The sequence below is a fragment of the Rhinatrema bivittatum genome, chromosome 2 (assembly GCF_901001135.1).
Source record: "Rhinatrema bivittatum chromosome 2, aRhiBiv1.1, whole genome shotgun sequence".
Lineage (NCBI taxonomy): Eukaryota > Metazoa > Chordata > Amphibia > Gymnophiona > Rhinatrematidae > Rhinatrema > Rhinatrema bivittatum.
The window spans coordinates 321,485,970-321,502,565 of record NC_042616.1 but is presented as its reverse complement, the minus strand read 5'-3'; positions in this window follow the sequence as shown (position 1 = coordinate 321,502,565).

Here is a 16,596-nt window from a genome sequence, read left to right as displayed (position 1 = left end):
CGAGCAGGGCCTTGCGCGCCGGCGCGCCTATTTTCCATAGGCCTGCCGGCGCGCGCAGAACCCCGGGACTCGTGTAAGTCCTGGGTTTTTTGTCGGGGGCGTGTCGGGGGTGGGGCCGATTGATGCGGCGTTTTGGGGGCGGGATGCGACGTTTCGGGGGCGGGCCCGAGGGCGTGGTTTCGGCCCGGGGCGATTCGGGGGCGTGGCTGCGCCCTCCGGAACCGCCCCTGGGTCGTGTCTCAGCGCGCCAGCAGCCCGCTGGCGCGCGTGGATTTAGATCTCTCTCCGGGAGGCGTAAATCTGTGGACAAAGGTAGGGGGGGGGGTTTAGATAGGGCCAGGGGGGTGGGTTAGGTAGAGGAAGGAAGGGGAAGGTGAGGGGAGGGCGAAAGAGAGTTCCCTCCGAGGCCGCTCCGATTTCGGAGCGGCCTCGGAGGGAACAGAGGCAGGCTGCGCGGCTCGGTACGCGCCGGCTGCCCCAAAATCGGCAGCCTTGCGCACGCCGATCCTGGATTTTAGCAGATGCACGTGGCTACGCGCGTATCTACTAAAATCCAGCGTACTTTTGTTTGCGACTGATGCGCCAACAAAAGTACGCGAACGTGCATTTTTTAAAAATCTACCCCACAGAGCATAGCTTTTTATGTACTCCTTTTAGGACATCTAGAATGATGGCCTCAAAAGTGTGGCCTGGCAAATTCTTGTTTGATATTAAAGAGATGTTTCTGCTGAGGATGCTCAAGGAAACCTCTGTTAAAAGACGTTTTCCCTTTGCAATCTTTCTTGACTATGCTTTATTGTAGAGTATGGATCAGTCATCCTGGATTTTGGTGATACAGGCTTCTGCATGATATCATCACCAGTGGGGTTGGAGGTGTGTGGCTCCATGTCAATTGTGGAGTCACCAGGTATAGGCCCTGTGTGGGGGGGGGTTTGGGGTGATCACCACAAAACTACTGGACTTGTGAAAAGATTGATGGAAGAAGAAGCAATCTTGCTAGAGTTCACACATTCTTTTGCTTGCTTCAGAAAAGTGTACTGATACAAGGCCCCTGCCCTCCACGGTCCCATCCCTGTTGTTATTGAGTGGATTTTAATGTCCCCACCCTTCTGGAAAATCATGATCTCGGCCCTCCCTACTGAATCTGCACCTGCTATGTGCCCAAAGTAGTAGCCCAAACCCTCTCCTCTGCCTAGCCCTAAAATGTCCTATAACCTTTAAAGGCATCCTCTTGAGTACCTTTTGTTGATGCTTAGTGTACATTCTAATAGGTACTTCTGTAATGCAGGTAACTCACCAGCTTTCTAAAATTCTTATCCCTAGCAGCCTTTGGAGAATCTGTGCATATTCTGCAAAGAGTGCTTCCTGTTGTCAAATTGTTGCTTGAATTAAACTGTATCTCGATGCAAATATTTAGCAAATAACATACTTATTCCACTATTTAAAAAAAAAAAAAAAAAAAAGCATAACCATTTTAATGTGGAAAATGAATGTTATTAGTGAAAAGACCCATTGGAAATAATGGGGGCATGAAATAAATAGTGTGCATTTTCAAATGTTAAAGCATAAAGGGGCTATCTACTAGATAAATGAAGCTTGACCGACGTGCCGCAAATGCGCAGTAGAGAGCAACTCTACCGCGCATGCGCGGGAAGCACGTCGGTCAGAACTTGCCAGTAATAAAAATGGCACGGCAAGGAGCAGTAGCGGCGGCAGCGACGAGCAGTGGCGGGGGCGCGCGCGAGGGAGGGAGGGGACCTCCCCCGGAGATCTTCCGTCTGCACCATCCGGAGGGGGAGTGACGGAGGGGAGGGGGGAGAGAGTGACTAAGGGGAGGGGGGGAGGAGGAGAGAGTGAGGGGGAGAGAGGGAGGGGAGGGAGGAGAGAGGGAGGGGGAGGGGGAAGAGTGGGGGGTGGGGGAGGGAGACTAGAGGGTGAGGTAGAATGAGGGGAGGGAGGGGAAATGAGGGGTAAGGAAATGGACTGAAAAAAAATGTTAATGTAGCCCGTTGTTACGGGCTTAACGGCTAGTCAATTTATAAAGTACACACAATGGGGAAAAAAGATCCAGCATTCAACTACAAGATAATGCAGAGAGATGTGCCTCAGCTGGTGAGGTTGGAATGAGGCACTACCACGCTGTTCCACGGAGTGGAAGGAGTCACACCATGCAGCTGGAAGGAGATAGAAGCCTGCACCTGTCAGAGGTCAGACCAAGACACTCTGGTGAGTGAATAAGCACTCTGGACCACTGGAGGGACTAGACCAGGGATGGTGAACTCCAGTCCTCGAGTGCCACAAACAGGACAGGTTTTCAAGATATCTACAAAGAATACGCATGTTAAATATTTACACGCACTGCCTCCATTGTATGCAAATCTATATTAATCATCTTCATTGTGGATATCCTGGAACCTTGGCCTGTTTATGATACTTGAGGACTGGAGTTTGTCATCCCTGGACTAGACAGCAGTCTGAGAGTAGGGGGAAGGGAAAAACGGATAATGGTGCAGTCAGGCTAAGGAGTAGGGAGTTGGGAGAGGGGGAAGATAGTGATGGGGGAAGGCTGGAAGGGAAAGAAAGAGTAATGGGATGTCCAAGGATGGAGATAGTGCAGGTGAGGAGGGAGGAATGGGTGGAAGGAAGGGAGAAGAGGTGGAAGAGAAGTAATAAGAGAGAGGGTTGAGATGGATGATGGAGGGATGGGAGGAGGTGGGGAAGGGGAGATGAGGAGAGGAGAGGAGAGGGGAGAGGGGAGAGGGGAGAGGGGAAGGGATAGGTGGAAGAAGGGGAGGGGAGGGAAGCTCATTTCACTGTAAATGTTTTGGGAGTTTCAGCTAATGTTTCTATAGAAACATAGAAATGACGGCAGAAGAAGAACAAACGGCTCATCCAGTCTGCCCAGCAAGCTTTCACACTTTTTTTTCTCTCATACTTATCTGTTACTCTTGGCTCTTAGTAACCTTTTTTATTCTGTTTCCCTTCCACCCCTGCCATTAATGTAGAGAGCAGTGTTGGAATTGCATCTAAGTGAAATAGGTTAATTAGTTAGGGGTATTAACCACCGCAATAAGCAAGCTACACCCATGCTTATCTGTTTATCCAGACTATGTAATTCAGTCCTTGTTGGTTGTTGCCTGAATTTAGATCCATGTTTCTTCATTCCTCCCGCTATTGAAGCAGAGAGCCATGCTGGCTATGCATTGCAAGTGAAGTATCAGTCTTGCTCCCCTGCCGTTGAAGCATAGAGCTATGCTGGCTATGCTGGATATGCGTGAAGTGTCAGTCTTTCTACCCTGCCGATGAAGCAGAGAGCTATGCTGGCTTTGCATTGAAAGTGAAGTATCAGTCTTGCTCCTCTGTCGTTGAAGCAGAGAGCTATGCTGGATATGCGTGAAGTGTCAGACTTTCTCCCCTGCCGTTGAAGCAGAGAGCTATGCTTTATATGCATTGAAAGTGAAGTATCAGGCTTATTTGGTTTGGGGTAGTAAGTAAGCACCATAACAAGCAAGCTACTCCCTGCTTTTTTGTGAATGCAAATCCTTTTTTCCACATTTCCTCATTGCCGCTGAAGCTTAGAGCAATGTTGGAGTCGCATTAACCGTGTGTATGTTTATTGAATAAGGGTATTATCACCAGGTAGTAGCTGTCGTTCCCGTGAGCCACCCACTCTTCATTCACATCCTCTAGACTTTATGGATCCACAGTGTTTATCCCACGCCCCTTTGAAGTCCTTTACAGTTTTGGTCTTCACCACTTCCTCCGGAAGGTCATTCCAGGCATCCACCACCCTTTCCGTGAAGAAATACTTCCTAACATTGGTTCTGAGTCTTAGTTCTGAGTCTATGTTAGGGTCTTTGGTAAAATAACATCTTCTGAATGTTGTTATTTAGGGGAGTTGTGGGTGGATCCTTGGACCAGTGGCAGGTGACCATGCCCCCGGGGAAGATCCCGAGAGGGACCACCGGTCAGGCTCAGAGTTAGGAGACAGACACACACTAGTTCTTTTATTAGACAGTATACTGAACCATCAGAGGTGGCAGTAGTGAGCTGGAATGCCTGGCTGGGCTGTAGTCCCTCAGATACTGGAACAGTGATCACTGGAGGCTGAGCTGTAGAGAAACTGAGATAGTGAGTAGGCAGGGTATGCAGAGTTCATGTACCAAACCTGATGGTAACACTCATACAATGTCTCATAGATGCCCAGGAGCTGGAATGTATTAGAGATGTGCATTTGTTTATCATGAATTAGGCATTTTTTTTGAAATTGCCTAATTTATCGTGGGTCGGGGGCCCCGAACCCCGAAACAGATTTTCCCCGAACTTCGGGGAAAATATGTTTTTCGGGTTTGTACGGGGGGGAGACATTTTATTTTTTAAATAAAAAAAATCACCCCAAGCATTAAAATTTACTATAATACAACCCCCCCCCCCCCACCATCCCGATCCCTCCTCAAGACTTACTAACATCCCTGATGGTCCAGCGGGGTCCCGCGAGCGTTTTCTCCCTCCGTGCCGTCGGGCTGTCCGGCCTGCCTCACATCAAAATGGCGCCGATTGCCTTTGACCTACTATGTCACAGGGGCTACCGCAGAGGAATCCACACATACACTGGAGCATCAGTGCACTCAACCACTCAACATTCGCGCCAAAATAGTGGCCTTTAAATGTCAGTTTTGACTCAAACTTGTTGCGCTCCTTGTTACATGTGAGACTTATGACAACAAGTATGGTTTTACGTACCATGATTAGTGAAAGAGGTACTTATACTACAACAAGATTATTTTAATATTGGGTTGTGACACGGGTTTGCTATGCTTAACGTGTTTAAGATTCACGATGTTGTTAGGGATGTTTTTCCATTACTGTTTGATCAGTTAGGGATGTAGTTTTTGTACCATTTTGTCTCTGTTCGTGAACCAACCAGTCTATTCTTGGTCCATTTATACTGTCCTTTGCATTACAGATGCTTGTTTGTAAAAAAGTACCCCCCCCCGAAGCAGTCGGACTGGCAAAACACGGTCTGTGTTGGGGGATTTGCTGTAAAGAAATTTTGCTGTACTAAAAGGAGTAGCCATTTTTCAAGAATAAAGACTATTTGTGAATTGAGACCAGAAAGGTTTCCTGCACTTCTATTTCCTACACAGAGGATACCGGTGCCATTGGTCAGCCCCTGTCATATGGTAGGAGCACAAGATGGTGCCGGCTACCCATTGCTCCCACCATGTGACAGGGGCTGACCAATGGCACCGGTAGACTCTGTGACATAGTAAGGGCAAAGGCTATCGGTGCCATTTTGATTACTGGCACCCGACGGCCCGAGTGCAGGAGATCGCTCCTGGACCCCCGCTGGACCACCAGGGAGTTTTGGCAAGTCTTGTGGGGGACAGGAGGGTCCCCCAAGATGGCACGGGCCAACAGCAAAAGATGGCACTGGCCATCCATTGCTCCTACCATGTGACAGGGGCTGACCAATGGCATTGGTAGCCCCTGTGACATAGTAGGTCAAAGGCAATCGGCACCATTTTGATGCGAGGCAGGCCGGACAGCCCGACGGCATGGAGGGAGAAATCGCTTGCGCGACCCCGCTGGACCACCTGGGATGTCCGTAAGTCTTGGGGAGGAATCGGGATGTGGGGGGGGGGGGGGGGGTTGTATTTAATGTATTATAGTAAATTTTAATGCTTTTTTCCTGCTTAGGTTTTTGTTCATTTTTCCAAAAAACTAACTGAGGAAAAACAAACTTTACCCCGAAGCGTCTGACTCAAAAAATGACATGGTAGAAAAAAATGAAGCTCATCTCTAGAATGTACAGGCCCTCGAGGAGCGAGTTCCTGGTTCCAGGAAAAGCTCTGAGAGAGCGATGGTAACTCACTGATGTAGTTGGCAGTGATGACTTCCAGGCAGAAGAGAATACGGAGCAAGTCTGGGAACGAGGTCCCTCGAGGAGCGAGTACCGGTTCCAGATTGTCACCTGAAAAACAAAGGAGAAAGCGAGGCCCCCGAGGAGCGGGTACCCCTGGTAAGTCCAAGGAGGCAGAGTAGCTTAGAGTAACCCATTGCTAATTCGATCTGTTAGCAAATTCTAAGACCTTATATATCCATCGCGGGTGACGCATCTCAGGGGGATGCCCCTGAGGTTTGCGCCATCGCAGGTACTTCAGTCGGGGCCGCGCTGTGCGTGCCCCTAGGACTCCAGGAAACATGGCGGGTTGCAGCGTCTAGCCGGTCCAGGGACGCCGGAGGACTTCGGCAGAAGGACGCCACGGCAGCCAATCTTCCTGCGGACGAAGAGGGAGGCGCCAAAGAGGTAAGGAGGGCGGAGCAAGGGCGTCGGGAACCAACGGACATAACATTGAAATTACTGATAAATGTTCTTATTGTTATTGAGATGTCCAAGTTTTATCAATTTTGCAGCAAATCTGACATAACTTTTAATTACATCCCAGTTTCTGTCTATCACTTTGTGCATTGGGTAGCAGTAGGGTAGCAGGAGGTTCCCCTCCTGCTACCCTACTACCCTATTACCCTATTAAGCTTTATAAATATTGTACTATTTGTACTATTTGTATATAATTCATGCATCAACCTATTATAATTATTTTATTACTATTACTACTGTTTTACATTGCCATATACCTTCTTTCAGTTGCTCTAGTTTAGCATTGTTATATTTTTCTAATGGTCCTTCTTTAGTTGAATGTTAATTGTAAAGCACTGTTGCTATTTTCTAACTGTTCTAGCACTGCTGCTGAAACTTTGTTGTATGTGAACCGTCATGATGTTACTAAATGAATGGCGGTATATAAAGAACCTCAAATAAATAAATTAAATAAATAATACTAATCAGGACTGAAATGGGGCAAAGAACAAGAAATACATTTAAACTATGTCAGGCAGTAAGCCATATTTTAATATATGTAGCAGAGCTATAAATACACCTCTGTAATACCTAAGCTACAACTCAACAGCATTTTTAAAAGATAACCTGTCTTGCATTTCAGCAGAAAAGTGCCATTCAAAATATGTTCGGACCCAAAAAACAAAGCAGTAGCCGATCCAGTAGGCTGTGTAACAGTGAAGACAATAGGAATTGGATGGTGAAAACAAGCCCTTTATTAAGAATAAACACAAACAATAGATGCCTGATCTTTTTCCAAATGTTTATTAAGCAGAGACGTGTTCAAAAATCGCCCGACTTAGGCCGAGTTTCGCGGTTCAAAAACCGTTGCCTCAGGGGCTTCAACACTCCACAGTTATGAAAAAATCTCAGTAGTGTATTTCTCATCCGATGTACAGTCAATTACTGTCAGCAATGCTTCTGCAAACAGCACTTCACTCCCGGTCTCTGCTGCTACTGCTTTTATTAAGAATGCCAGACTCTGGCCGAGTTTCGCTCTTTTGCACAGAGCTGCCTCAGGGGCAATTTATTGAACCAGGACTTGGATAGGTCAACATTGATGATATCGCATTGATCTTCAGCGTAGTTGAGTTCGTATCTAATCAGAAAAACTTTTCCTTATCCACACAGCATTGCCATGTGATACCAGCAGTGAAGTCAATAATGTTCAATGGATTGCAACTCGTTTCACATGGCTCATAATACACGGCCCAACACAGCTCCTGTTTCGAAAACCATCCTCAGGGCCCTCAGATACAAATGATTTCCAAATTCTGTAAAGATGTCAGAAAAGCGGAGGCCACAGGGGCTATGTATCCCCCCAAAAAATGTGGGCTGCCAATGACAATGACTGCTGCGTAACCCCCGTTATGCGCCGAAGTGCTGGGTCCAGATAAAGAGGTGGTCTGGGGGGGCGTGGAGGGGTGAGGCTGGAGGCGGCCGGTACAGTGGCCTTTTACCACTGTATTAGGGAAGGAACTACTGCTAAAGGTAGGAGAAAGGGGTTAGGGGGCGGGGAGGAAAGGGGAAGGGGAAGGGGAAGGGGACGAGGAAGGGAAAGGAGATTAGGTAGAAGGTTAGGGAATGCATCGCCACACAAAATTTGCAAATTTCTACCCCTCTCCCTCCCTGCATGAGCCACACGATATTTGGTGTAATCTGTGCACATTCATGCACAGATTACAAAATCTGGCACGCATGTGCGCTCGGCCCAACAATTTTATAACATGTGCGCACGCACTTCTTTAAAAATCTACCCCTTAGGGCAGAGCTTTCCAAACTTTTCATGTTGGTGACATACTTTTTGGACAAACATAATTTCACGACACAGTAATTCAGTCTACTAGCAAACCCGATGTTAAAGGTTAAATGAACGAAACACATTTCGACACAACCTATCTCATGAAAACCTTTCATTTATATTAAAAATATATAATACTCCAAGAGCTATTTTCCAAAAAAACAAGCCCAAGCACATGTCTGTCCCCCACACACTCATCTCTCTCCCCCCACAGCACATGTCTGTCCCCTATGTACTCATCTCTCTCCCCCCAGCACAGGTCTGTTCCCCACATACTCATCTCTCTCCCCCCCCCAAGTACATGCCTGTCCCCCACACACTCATCTCTCTCCCCCCACAGCACATGTCTGGCCCCCACATTCTCATCTCTCCCCCCCCCCCAGCACATGTCTGGCCCCCACATACTCATCTCTCTCCCCCCCCCCCCAAGCATGTCTGTCCCCCAAACACACATCTCTCTTCCCCCTCCAGCACATGTCTCTCCCCCACACACTCATCTCTCTCCCTCCAGCACATGTCTGACCCCCACACTCATGTCTCTCTTCTTTTTGATTGTTGCCAGTTAAGTGCTTCACTCCCTTCAGGGTTCAAGCCTGCTATGCTGCATAACACCTTCCATGATCAACAGACACTTGCTTACAGTCAGTATTCCTCGTGGCCAGGCCTCATTGGCAGCAGCAGCCAATGACAGGGACAGCTAGGCTCAAGTCCCACCCACCAAGCCCCCCAAAAAACACGATTGACAGCAAAAATTGCCCAATAATAAGCAACCCACGAACTGAAAAAACAAGCGACACACTAACGTGTCGTGACACACAGTTTGGAAAGCTCTGCCTTAGGAAATAGCTACTGCTTATTAGTGGCTTTATTAGCATGCAATCTAGTTAATGTTTAGGTACTTGCTAGATGCTTATAGCATGGACTGGCCATTGTTGGAAACAGGATGCTGGGCTTGATGAACCCTCAGTCTGACTCAGTATGGCAACTTCTTATGTTTTTATGTTTTAACACAGTGGTTGTGAACCCATAACTTGGGGACCACCCAACTAGTTGAGTTGTCAGGATATCTACAATGATTACACATGAGATATATTTGCATGTACTACCTCAATTGTATGCAAATATATTGTGTGCATAGTCACTATAGATATCTTGAAAACCTGACTGGCTAGCTGGTCCCTGAGGGCTGCAGTAAAACACCTCCTATCACATAGCAAAACATCAGAACTAATAAGTAGAGTAAAATGAATAGCTCAGGCCTACCAATTAATAAATTATCGGGATTAAATAATGCTGACTGAATTTATAAATATTCAAATGTAGTTCAACAGGATAGCACACAGGAGTCCACACAAGATAGACATCTGATTCTGCTCTTGCTTACCTTGAATTCACCCTCCTGATGACTTTTAAGATTGACAAAATTAAAAGGATTTGACACTTTAAGATGTCAAGGAAAGGCCTAAAAATATTTAATTCATGGGCCACATAGGGAGCTAAAGCGGCTCAAACAATACCCTCCTACACAAGAAAGCAATGAAGCAGTGCTGGATGAATTGCAGGGGATCAAGGAACCAATGGAACAATACTTTAAGGCAACTCAAGACATTAAATCTGATTTAGGGGTTCATTTATCAAAATGCGGTAAGTACCGCATGCGTTACCAAAAGGGGCGTGGTGTATGCTAATGTACTGTTTATCGCATTTGCAAAACTTACCTGTGTGATGTATTGCCTGCATTCAACCAACGGGGGGGGGGGGGGGGGGGGGGGGGGGGGAAGGGAGGGAGGGAGAGCCTGGCCATGATAGCATGTCCCATACATAAGTTTTTATATCCCTAGGATAGGCCCACCTAGTAACTCGAGGTGGGGATTAGATAAGGGTTGTAGGGGGTTAGGGCCACTGTCACATTCTACATGAGACGTACGAACAGAACAGTGGTCTCTTGTGATGATTAGCTGGCCTTCGGAGTGAGGAAACTCCCTCCAAGATGAGATTTGGCCAAGGGTCTCTCAGCCTAGCTTGATGTTACCCAGGTAGAGAGTCCATCAAGGTAGGTTGAGAGACCCTTGCCCAAATCCCATCTTGGAGGGAGTTTCCTCACTCCGAAGGCCAGCTAATCTTCACAAGAGACCATTGTTCTGTTCGTACGTCTCATGTAGAATGTGACAGTGGCCCCTAACCCCCTACTAGGAAGAATACACCTTTTTTTCCTTTCCTCATCATACATATTCTTGAATAAATTGATTTCTGGTTTCCAAATCTATCCTACCTGAGGTTATCAAAGCTGAGATCCTTCATTGTTGAACCATATCTTGCTGCCATTACTATAACATTCACAATACCTCAATTAATAAGACAATCTGCTTATTGGAGATTTAACGCTACATTACTAGAGGATAATGATTTAAGGAAAAAGTGGCTCATTTTATCTCTGAGTTTTATATCTTAAATGGGTCAGAACAGTCTGCTTCAATAATCTGGGAGGTGTTTAAGGCTATATTACATGGTGGGATAATCAGTTATGTGGCACACAAAAATAGAACTAATAATTCATCTCTAGATTCCTTGGAAACAGAAGTAGCATCAATGGTGGTTGAGCACATTTGAAGTGAATTACCAGACATGTTATTACAACTTACTAAATTAAAATATAAATATAACACGTTGCTTAGTCCAAAAGCAGTAAAAAGCATATTTATGAGACAATCTTGATGTTATGTTGGAAATAATAAGACTGGTAGAATTCTGGCAAATTACTTAGCTGACAAAAAAATATAATTCAGATCCATGTCATTAAAAAGACAGATAATTCTATGGTTTTAAAAGATCCATTCTTTTTATGCCAGTTCCTTAAATACTGTCAAGACTTAGATACGTCTAAGATTTCAATCATAAATCATGCTCAGTTAGATTGTGAATCTTTCCTTACAAAACTAAAGACTCCTAGGGGCCGATGCAATACGCTGAACTGAGCTGAGCGCACTGTTAACCTGCAGTCAGACGCGGGTAGAATAGGCGCTAATCAATACCCTAATGCAATAAGGAGATTAGCGCACATTCAACGTGTGTCCAATGCGGAGTGAATCTAATAGCGCTCTTCAAATGCAAATGCATGTGAATGAGGCTATTAGGCATTCATAGGGATGTGCATTAGTTTGCGACAAAATAGGAAATAGAGACATTTCCTATTTCGTCATGGTTCGGGGGGGCCACGAAACGATAAGAAAAACACACAAAATTTTGTGTGGTTTTCTTATCATTTTTTGGGGGGGAGAAAGGACACATAAAAACAAACAAAAAACCCCAAATCCACCCCAATCCTTCAAATTAAATTAATTGCAACCCCCCACCCTCCCAACCCCCCAAGACTTGCCCGACCCCCCCTAAGAATTACCAAACGTCCCTGGTGGTTCAGCGGAGTCCCCGGAGCGATCTCTCCCCCTCTTGGGCCATCTGCTGCCACTAATCAAAATGGCGCCAATGGCCCTTTGTCCTTACCATGTGACAGGAGATATCAGTGCCATTGGTCGGCCCCTGTCACATGGTAGGAGCAATGGATGGCCCGCTCCATTTTTTAAGATGAAAAATAAAAGAAATAAAAGTAAAAATAAAAATTTGACAGTTGGACCCATCACGAAATCCAACGCCGAGTTTATCAGCATCGGTTTACCTTACCGGCTGACAGCCAGGAAAACCGACGCCGTTAAACCCGGCATTGGTTTTTGTGATTACTGTTCACTGCTAACAACCAATGCTGAGTTTATTTGTGTATTCAAATCCCACTTACACCGAATAAATGGGGGGATTTTAAGAGGGGGGGGGGGGGCGCATCCGCACTATTCCATATATTCCATATATTTTGCTATTTTGTTTCTATTTTATATTTAAATTGTTATATTAAATAAGGATGGGTTCAATTGAGTTCAAGGATGGGTTCAAGGATGGGTTCAAGGATGGGTTCAATTGAGCCCCATCCAATTGTAGGGGCTCAATTGAACCCATCCTTATTTAATATAACAATTTAAATATAAAATAGAAACAAAATGGCATTATGTATGGATATACCCTTTGGAAGTTCCATTTATTTTGTACAAAATCTTATAGTGATTACATTTTCAAGATATTCTCCATATGTTTTTAAACTCCTGTATAATAAAGAACAAAACCACACAACAGGCCAACAACTCCTTAAAAAAGGGAAAAGCCCGCAATCTTGATTCAACATGAATCAATTGGGTTTGCAGGAAAAACACACTTCAAGATCTCTCCAACCCCATTACAGACTTTATTGCTTAAAATTATTAACAAAAACATTCTATATTATAACCACTTTTATAACCATGTCACAAGTACCATAGCTTCATGCACATACCTACAGCTGTACATGTTTTTACATTTGGTATTACATGCTCACCTCGGACATTATAGTGCATGCAAATTCCGGATAATATGCATAGTAAAAGGCATTGAAGATTTGAAACAATATAGCAGCGATAAAAAAAAGCAAGTATAAAAGTGAAAGTGAATAGTATTGCCATTTTCACCAGTTCATTCCCAGTTTCCACAGTTAAGGGACAGGACCTCCAAATCCCTCTAGTTTAATAACATCCCTTTTGTACTGTTAGCCATGACCCTTAAAACCCCACTGACATGCCTATTTTTTTTTTTTTATGATTTACATGCCATCCATAGCAGAAGTAAAGTTACACAGCATGGGACCCCGGCATGTGCTTGTGCACAAAAGTATTTATGCTCTGGTTTCATTGAGAAATCCAGGATTGTCTATGCCCACCAAGATTACACCCATGCTCCATCCCTTTAAAAAAATAAAATAAAAAAAATGTCTGCATGCAGCGGGAGTTACACGTGTATCCAGGCTGCTTTTGAAATCCTCTTGGCGTATGCCAGCCCAACATATTTGTGTTTCTCCAGGTTTGCCACACGCCAGGCATTTAAATTTCACCTTTAACAGTGTCTCATGTTCAGCCACTCTTACTCAGTCTTTATATTTTTCTGCTTGATCAAGTCTCTTGCTCTTCAGTGAAATTATATAGGGCTAGAATGTGGAATTCCAGTGTTTGCTGGCATTGTGAAACAAATGAAAGTACCTTACAACATATGTTATATGAATGTTAAAATATGACCCTTTTGGAATCAGACTTGGAAGAACATCACTAAAATTATATCATTTCCCATACCTATAACTTATAAAACTATCATTTTACATTGTAGAAATAACATGTTTACTGTTAATGAGAGAAAGCTGTTAGATGTTCTAATTGCATATGTGAAACAAATGGTGCTTAGCTTTTGCAAAAACAGTGACTTTCTAAATGGTAATTACTGGTGGAATATATGAGGTGACAGTGGCTCTAAAAATGCATCACGAAAGAAAGGTTTATGCTGTCTGGAAACTGTTGCGCTGTGATGGGATGGAGCGCAACTGGGAGCTCTCCGGCGCGGGACGAGGAGAGTGGGTGCCCTTGCGGTGAAACCAGTCCAAGTCTGGGAGGCTGGAACAGGCAAGGAAAGTCAGGAAAGTCCTTGAAGACTTGGAGCAGACGTGAAGACTTGGAACTAACGAGGAAAGTCCTTGAAGACTTGGACATAGACATAGAGGGGACGAACAAGGCCCTCAGGTGCCTACACAGCCCGGAGGCTGGTCATGAATCACGCTGTCCCCAGCGCACCCTACACAGTCGGATGGCTGATCTCTGACCACATGGGGAGCGGGACAGGCTTGGGAGGTTTCATAGCACAGGAGTGAAGCAACCCCTCAGATCCCCCGGAGTCAGGACTGAATTCAGGAGCAGATTAAACATGGAACTTGGATTAAAAACAAGGAATCTCCGGAGGCACAGGTTGTACAGGACCTGGAGCATCAGGACCGGGATGAGACATCAGACATCAGGACTGGAACGGAACATACAGGAAGATCCATGGATGAAGATCCAAGATGCCAGGCAGGAGCTGGAGGAGTCCTAGGGAGGACTAAGCCCCTAGCCGAAGCAAGGACTGAATGACTGAGAAGTCCTTTTATAGGGCTGAAGATGGAACTACACCCTGGGAGGAGTTCAGGTGGAGCCAGAGGAACCAATCCCTGCTAGCCCTTTAAATACAGAGAGGAGATGTGGCTGCACCCCCTAGGCAGAGGGGGAGGACCCAGGACAGTGGCCATGCTTGCTGCTGAGGATACGGAGCAGGGCTTGGCTGAGGAAACAGGCCTCGATGTGTGAGGTGGCTCTCCTGACACCGAAGGAAGGACTGGAGGCGGCTTCCTTGCTATAGACAAGTCCGGGGATGTGGCCTCTAGGCCGCGGAACAAGATGGCCTGGTCAGCGGCGTCCTGCCACAGGGAAGTCCAGGGATGAGGCCTCTGTGGGATGGCGGCGGCTCCTCACTGCAGAAAAGGCCCCTGCTTCTGCGGCCTCCGGGCCATGAAGGTATGCGCCTCCCATGGCTCCAGCTGCGGGAGGAGCGCAACAGAAACCTGTGTCTGATTAACTTAATTCCTAAGATTTTCTTGAAATTCCTATTCAGAATTTATTTTTCAGTATTGTTAACAATGTTCTCCTGTATATTTTAATCTTTTTACTTTTTGTTTGTTAAAACTATTAATATTTAGTAAAATGAACTCATTAAAAAAATATATTTCAGTAGAGGTGTGCATGGCAAAATTTTTGTTTTGTTTAATTTTCATTTATTTTCTTTTTCCATTACCTTTAGTTTTGCTTTATTTATTTTCAAATCTATTATATTGAATTTTCATTTATTATACAAGAAAGACAAAAAAAAAAAAAACGGTCAATGCACATGATGATGGTTTATTTCTCTCATCTTCACGTGCTACTAGTCTTGGTATTATAACATAAAATTAATAGATTTAACGTCAACATTTTCAAACAAACAATCCATATACCCTCCCTCCCCCCCCCCCCCCCTTATCCCCCATGCCCCCCTCAACTAACATCCTGGAACTTAGGTGATCATTTATGAACCTTTGGAAACAATTCAGTTGGTATGACTCACATTATTCCTATGCGTAATGTTTAGAAAAAGGTTATGTGCCCTATGGGGCAATGCTTGTATATAAAGATCCCAGATTAAAAAAAAAAAAAAAAAGCTCCGTGCCTAATGGTCAAATCAATCTTTTCCATATAATATTCCATGGCACATTGGTGATGTACAGCTATCTTCAATTGCATAACCATGGGGGCTTCCAGGAGCAGACACTGTTTAAAGATAGCTTTCTTTGCTAATAATTGGATTTTTTGACCCTATTGCTTAATAGGGATGTGAATCGTTTTTTGACGATTTAAAATATCGTCCGATATATTTTAAATCGTCAAAAATCATTAGGGCCACGATACAATACCAATTCCCCCGATTTATCGTTAAAAAATCGTAAATCGGGGGAAGGGGGAGGGCAGGAAAACCGGCACACTAAAACCCCCTAAAACCCACCCCCGACCCTTTAAATTAAATCCCCCACCCTCCCGAACCCCCCCCCCCAAATGCTTTAAATAACCTGGGGATCCAGCGGTGGTCCAGAACGGCGGCGGTCCGGAACGGCCCCCTCAATTGAATCCTGTTGTCTTCAGCCGGCGCCATTTTGTAAAATGGCCACCGCAAAATGGCGGCGGCCATAGACAAAAACGATTCGACGCAGGAGGTCGTTCCGGACCCCCGCTGGACTTTTGGCAAGTCTTGTGGGGGTCAGGAGGCCCCCCCAAGCTGGCCAAAAGTTCCTGGGAGTCCAGCAGGGTTCAGGAAACGATTTCTTGCCGCAAATCGTTTTCCGTACGGAAAATGGCACCGGCAGTAGATCGACTGCAGGAGGTCGTTCAGCGGCGGTCCGGAACCCCCGCTGAACGACCTCCTGCAGTCGATCTCCTGCCGGCGCTATTTTCCGTACGGAAAATGATTCGCGGCAAGAAATCGCTTCCTGAACCCCGCTGGACTCCCAGGAACTTTTGGCCAGCTTGGGGGGGCCTCCTGACCTCCACAAGACTTGCCAAAAGTCCAGCGGGGGTCCAGAACGACCTCCTGCGTCGAATCATTTTTGTCTATGGCCGCCGCCATTTTGTGGCGGCCATTTTGCAAAATGACGCCGGCTGAAGACAACAGGATTCAATTGAGGGGGCCGTTCCGGACCGCCGCCGTTCTGGACCACCGCTGGATCCCCAGGTTATTTAAAGCATTTGGGGGGGGGGGTTCGGGAGGGTGGGGGATTTAATTTAAAGGGTCGGGGGTGGGTTTTAGTGTGTCGGCTCACGATTTTAACGATTTTCACGATAGTTTACACACCCAAACGGCAACAATACGATTCCCTCCCCCTCCCAGCCGAAATCGATCATTAAGACGATCGAGGACACGATTCACATCTCTATTG